Below are 7331 nucleotides of genomic sequence, written 5' to 3'. Positions count from 1 at the left end.
ATACAGCACGAGCTTTTTGAGCTGTTTTTTTTTTGTTTAGTCAATCTGAACGAAAAATAAAAAAAACAACCAGCATTGATTTTCACTCCAGTAAATTTTGATGCGTGGAAAAGCTGTAATAAAATCCATCGTTGGCTTAAACATTGATTGGTGTCCCAAGATAGCTCAATGCGCCGGATTGGTATCAATTGATTATGTCGTGCTTGTCTCGCTATCCTTCACATACACACGCTCAAAAAAAACCCAATAAAGCGATGAACGGACACCGGATATTAACATCACCATCGCTAACGCGCCTGTCCGAAGCAACCGCACGAAACCCGCGAAAGCTCCCTCGGCTGCCTCGATCTCGCCAGTGGCTTGCCAAGCTAATAACTTTGCGGTAAACCGACCGAACCGGGTCGGTCACTAAACATCCCTCACGAAAGGACACCCTACAGCGGATCGAACCTCGATAAGGATACTCCGGTCCGGTTTCGGTACGCGGGAGGTGAGCGCTGATTTTTACGATCATCCTTCGAGCGTGCCCGTTGATCGTGATAAGCGGATTAATTACGCCAGTTGCCGGGTGGAAAGCCGGTGCTGGAAAACCGTGCAAACGGATATTTCATTTGGATAGTTAACGACGGGCGCGGACGCGCGTGCCATAAAATCCGGTTTCGGTCCTGATTGAATCGGCATTAAATCGGGCAATCAAAAAAAGTAAACGTTACGCGCGACTAGCGGCGTAACGTTTCATTAAACTGGTGCGGAACGGACGATAATGGCGTGATTGGTGTGTATTTTTGTCCATTTCGTTCATCCGTTCCGTAGTGTGGGCGTTCCTTTTTACACCATCGTTTAGGAACGGAAGGACATTCGTCGATGTGTTCGCGCCGACACGTTGCATGCAATTGTTCGCGTGTGTGTGGTGAATGATTTTATATCCAATTTCAGTTCAATATTTTTCATTAACTCCGTTCGAAGAACGCGTTATGTCGATCAATTTTTTATCAACACTTCTCAAGCGTTCAATATCTAGAATGAAATGAAACAACCACACAGTCATTTGGAGCTTAATTTCGACGAATGTTAGAAGAAAATATGGCTTTTCCCAATATGCTGCAGCAAATGAGCACGTTTTGTTTTCGATTAAACAAGTAATATGTTATTTATCGACGTGATCCAAACCCCAGCTTTGGCTTACATTAATGTTCGCTCGTACAATTAGCAAGCTTGTAAGCTGCCAGAGAATTAAAGCTCAACATGCCACCCATTAGTCGCTCCTCTCGGAACACACCGCGCAACAGACACAATGTCATTCGATGTTGTACAGCTATCGATTCCAAGCAGACCACCGACAAGATGTTCCTACGCTGGCTGGTGCCTAAAATGGTAGGCTTTCCGGTGGCTAATTTCGTTGCGCCCGGTCGTGCTTTTCCGGTGTTGCCTGAACGGGCGGGATTTCCTGTCGTGCTGCGAAGGATGACGAAATTCGCAGCAGCTGCCGTTGGTCCCGACCACCAAGCCACCCCAAATCCGGCGGATACCGCCTGGAAGCGAGCCACTTTCGGCAAAAGGACGCCAATCGAAGGGCGCTACGGCATCGCCAACGAACATGGGAAAGCTTCGCTCCAGCCGGAGAGTTTACTCGGTTCACTGCAAACCACAAAGTTGAGAACGCGTTTGGCGATAAACCGAACCCCGTCCGGACCCGGGTCCTGCTCCGGGAAGGATCAACCGATCTCAAACGGAGCATTCCGTCGGTTTTCTCAAACTTCCCGACATACATCCTGGCTTGGGGACTGAACGTGGTGCTCGGTGCAAGAAGTGGTTGGAAATTCACGAAATACCGCAAAATGGCAAGACCGCCGGCGGACAAGATGAAAAACAAGCAGAAACAACCACAGCGCCGAAAGCATCGCACAGGAACGCAACCAGCGCCAGTTACTACACCCTTCAACTCTCATCCAAAGGTCGCTTCGTTCCTCCATTGAGCCTGGCAGAACGCAAAAGGTGGCGAACGCGTGGCCAAAAGGACAACGAAATACAATGAAAATAAAGCGAAACCGTGCGATCTGCCGAGCACACGCTCCAAAAACAATGGAGACATTTGCAAGCCACCATTTATTTATTCATTTATTTATTAGATTCTTATGCACGCGCGTCTCCGCCAGCGATAGAAGGGTTTGACGAGGAGCGAAAGAATGAGACAGAAAGTGGGCTAAAAATTGGTCGCAGATATCACGACCCAATCGATTGAGTTTCAGGTCAGAAGGGCGCACATCACGAATCGGATCGAAGATGTCATTATTCTCTCGATTGCAGGATACAACGGCATAAGAGAAGATCGTTTGTGGAAAAGGGTTAATAGCGCTAGCTCCTATAAAAAGTAATGTAAAAACATATTTCATGTGTTGTTTGATTCGAAAAACAGAATAAAAAAACAAAACATCTGCGCTGTTAGTGTTCAGAGAAAACGACCGTTATTCACCCCTATAGCGATTGCCATTCGCTGGATTTATCTGAGCCAATATTTTTCCAAGCAATCTGACATGCTTTCGCATGCACACTCAGGAATTCTAAATTGTGCCAGGTGAGCCACTCGAGGCATTCCGAGACAAACGTATCCACTCGACAGCACACCGCGCTTGACAGACAAATAAAACGCTCAACTGACAAATAAACGTCCGCTGGCGTCTAAATGATACTATTTGCACCGGGCCAATCGAATAACGGTGCGCCCTCGCATGCCAGGACAACAAAAGGCATGCCGTTATTTGACTTATCACCCACACTCTCGACCGCGCTGCATTCGGGCACGTTCTGGCGCAATTTTTCACCATTCCTACCAATCCGGCCACCGTCAAACACCAGTCCCATGTGACAATGGCACGGATTTGAGCCGCTCGAAAGCCTCGCGTATTTCAGAGTGCCAAATTTGACAGCACTTGTGACGACGGGTCCTTTGCTGGCGTCTGCTCGATCCTCGATCGAACGGTACCGAGCTGCCAAGCGCATAAACAATTCCGACAACTCTCGAAAGAGTGGCTGATCTGAAGCCCTCGAGGGATCACAGGGTGGTCAGGATCAAAATAAAATCCTTGCACCAGCATCCCTGGTGGAATGGTGGCACTGAGTCATGCATTCTTTCGTTGCGAAAAAAAAAACACCTGTCGGGGCTTCAATCAGAACCCGGATGAAACCGACAAAGCGTTGCTGATCGCATGAATGTTGAATCGAGTGACAACCACATACGGTTGAATTCTCGTCACATTCTGATGAAGGGTTTCCGCTTCTTCCAAGGCGCATCGTCGCGCTCTCAACGGGTGAAAAATCAACCTTAGAAACCTCTAGAGAGTCATCCATTCAGCGTCTGGATTGCGTTTCTGTTTGCGCCATAAAAATACAAACAAACCCATTGAGCTGGGAAATAATCATCGCATTCACTGCAATCGTCCCACACAAGAGAAACCACTGAAAAGCTCCCATTAAAGCTCATCCACTACCGGCACATATGGTACCGTTTTGCTTAAAGGCCCGTACGTGTTTGCAGGGACATGAATCACTGCCGCAGGTCGACCTACAAATAAGTGAAAACAATCCTCATTTTCCGGCTATTCCCTCCAGTGGTCACCTGTGGGGCAAATATTGCCCGGCTTTTTGTGCATGCTGAATTGGCTCCTGCGTCCTCTCGGGGACTAGATTGGCCAGAAAGTGTGGAACTTCCTCTCGTTAGCCGTACCTTTGGGAGCAAAACGAGAGATGAAAACGTAAACCTCGGCGTACCCAGCGGCAGGAGTATCGTGACAGAAAATCCAAACATCTCTGCACCGGTGGAAGGTGTTGGTGAACAATTTGAATAGTAATTCAAATTTGTTTTCCCTTGTGTTTGGCTTCCCAGTCATCTTGCCCCACTGTACGGGAGACAAATCCCGCACGAACGAAGCTGGTCGCTCGAATATTTAGCCCTCTTCACTGAGCGGGGATAAATGAAAGCAAATAAACGCGGAAACAAACGAATATGGTACTGCGTGGCGTGGTTCTGCTAGGCTCGAGTACGACCAACTTTTTGCAACGAGTTTCGCCGGATTAAGACACTCATAAATCATTGCCCAAGCCTCGGAACGCGAGCATGCTGCACAATCCTAGCGGCCTAGCGGGTGCAAAATGAATCGGAATTAAATTATGAAAAATGATGCTCAGCACGAGCGGTGCCCACCCAAACGCTGGCCACACTTTCCATTCAAACCCATTAGCCAGCGGCTCAACGCTCGACCGGTGCCAACCCTCCGGTGATACTTTCGTTTAAATTCAATTTCCAATCAAGCCGAACTTTCACTTTCCGTTCCGTTCGGCACCGGTGGTTATTGAATTCCGACAGCACACAATCGGTCACATATCGATACGGTGCCACTGGCTCCTTTTACGCCCGTGCACCAATATGATGACCGTCTTGCCTCTGGAGACCTTCTACGAAGTTGCCGACGTATTTAAACATTTATGATATGGATACGGTGGGCGCATATTGTGCTTCACCTCGTGCCATCGGGCCACACGCAGCTGCTTGAAGTTGGGCAGAAACTTTATCCTTTTCATGAAAATTGATCTCATTTGATTATGTTTCGATGGTTGTTTCTACGTTTCATCACTACCGCATCACGTGTTGGGTTTGGCTCAAAATGGAGTAAGCAGTAACAAAGTTATTTTTTGTGCTGAACCAATTTGATGAGGTTTAGCAAGTATGTTTTTCAATCAACAAACGGTTCAACAAGTAAAACAAAACAAGCAACATAATGTAAAATGTTTCTGAACCACCAAATTGATTTCAAACAAAGAGCATTTGAGCTTGATTGTTACTCTCGTAAAGCATTCACATTATTTGAGAGCCAATTTAACGCTAAGTGATTACAATTTCGCATTTATGATGGAAAGTGGGGAAACTCACGGGAGCACATGTAAGAGCTTTGTTCTAAAGTTGGTAACCAGATGTTTTACCAGAAACAATCATCCATTTAAGGAGAAAATTGAGTATGGAATATTTATGCCCTTGTAGCATACATTCTCTTTGTTTGGCACAAATAATAGAATCAAATTGTGTATCCTTGATTTCAGGCATCCAAAAAGCGCGGTTTGCTCGCCAGAAGGCCCAATACATCCCAATCTGGAGGTAGCCGGATTCCCAGCATCATGCCTGGGGCTTGGTTTTATTTTCACCGTTTCAAGAAAATGATTGAGATGGCTCACGGAGCAAGAAGGTGTGCCGCACATAATAAGCACGGATCAGCTCGGAAGGTGAATGTTAATGTGGGTACCCGTGCACTCATAAAATATCAATTACCATCGAAAAACGTGCCTTCATGAGGGATTTTTTTCTTCTTTCTTCTCCTCAGCAATGTAGCTGCTATGGCTCAAGGTTTCACCCTCAAAGGTTAACGGTCGCCCTTTTGCGTGATCATCCCGCGTAGTCGAGCATTCGTGCGCTTTAAACAGCGCCCCTCGTGGATTGGTGTGGGATGTGTTCTACGTGGTAAAACCCTGAGGCAGGACCTTTTTAGCAACCGTGACCGTGGCTCATGTACGCATAATTTAATTTATATCAGCATCCGCGCGCGCTGCACGGCCAATTGTCGAGCTCTCGTTGTCTGCTCGCCCAAAACGCTTCGGGATCGTTTCTCGCGGGATGCATGATATGGGTTTTTGGGGCACACAAAAGCGATCTTACAACGCGTTCTCTTTACGCGTCACGTTTGAAAGATTTCTCGCGCAGAGGACGCGGCAAGCGTGAGTATCCGTTGTGAAACCGAACCGCAGGCGGAAACATCGCGAGGCACGTCATGTCACGCAAAGCGACGGAGCTTCTCCGCTGTCGAAAATACCAGGCCTATTTTACATCGTCTGGCAGGAAAGAAAAAAGTATCCATATCCGGTGTTTGCCGCATCGTCGCCATAAGGATTTCAGCGCTGTTTATGCGTCGGTCGTGTTTTACTTCGGTGACGAGGTAAGTAAACGTATCACTTAGAGCCGGGAATTCTAGACAAATATTTTATTATTTTTATCATTCTAGTAACAACGAAAGCATCAACGTAGTACGCTACGCAACACGATGATAGGGAAGCCTGTTTTGCATCTCGTCATGATTGGCGAGATCGGTAACATGGTGCTTGGTGCGTATTGTTGATGTGTACACAGCGAACAAGCTTCTCCTAACAAAAAGATGGTACGTGCGTGGATTAAGCTCAACAAAGCGTGAAAAAGTAAAGCTGGAAAGTCTAACCAGCTGCAACCCGAGTAGATGGAATGCAACCAAACGACTAGCAACGTGTACATTGTTTTTATGAATTTTATTACACGCCCAACTAACTCTTTTCCCTGTATCGGAAAAAGGTTGCATCATTAAAAGTTAGCACAACTTAACACAATCCGGCAACACGTTGTGTAATGAAAATATTTGATTATCTGGTTGAAACTTCCCGCAAAACAGATCCATCGCCTATTTTCCGCAAAGTAGCAAACACTTTCCTTCCACAAACGGTGCTGGGTGCTACCAGCATCCACTTAAACGTTTACCAAATATAAGCAAAAAGGATCACGAATTCACCCGACAGGGCTTTTTTGTGCCATTTCTCTTCTATTGGCAGGGTGTTTATCTTTTCAAGTTAACTTTGTTCTGCGTACGGTGGCTGATTATACAGTCAATATTGTGTAAATGGCATGATTAGCGGAATGAGGCATCATGATGATGATAAATTGCCTCCCTTCCATAAATATTCTGGTTGATTTGGGTACAAGTAGCCCTTTTGCGCCGATTAGGTTCAAGATACCTAGAATCTTCAAACTACCAGGCGTCTCCATCGGCTCTGAAGTGAAGTACCGGGCGTCTCCATCAGTTGCGGCGAAAAGCACCACGGAGTGAGAAGTTCAAACAAACCGCTGTAATTAATGAATTATTCATTTCCTTCGCCAAAACATCAATGCTGGTAACCCGATTTGTCTGTTTAATATAAAAAGCACAATTCATCCGAATTCCGCTAAAATTCTATTCTGACCACGGGTTTGACTAAATTTAGCAAATCGATCGACAATTCTGATCCAAAACATTCTCCAGTTCATATTCAATGCTCTACTGTGTAGCTCTGATATGCTGCCAGCTTCCGAGTATCACCGTGGATAGACGACTGGTCCGAGAGCAAACTCAATCCAATCCGTATCAACAAGTTTATTGCTTTCCGGAGAATTAACACACATCCCACCTTGCGTGCACACCAATCGTCGAACATCGACCGGATGCTCTCGCATCCGACGATAAAACCTGCGGTCAGACCCACTAGGGCTTGGCATCGGAAGGCCG

Source organism: Anopheles nili, chromosome 3 (genome assembly GCF_943737925.1).
Source record: "Anopheles nili chromosome 3, idAnoNiliSN_F5_01, whole genome shotgun sequence".
NCBI classification, from domain to species: Eukaryota; Metazoa; Arthropoda; class Insecta; order Diptera; family Culicidae; genus Anopheles; species Anopheles nili.
Note: the sequence above shows the minus strand (reverse complement) of the source record.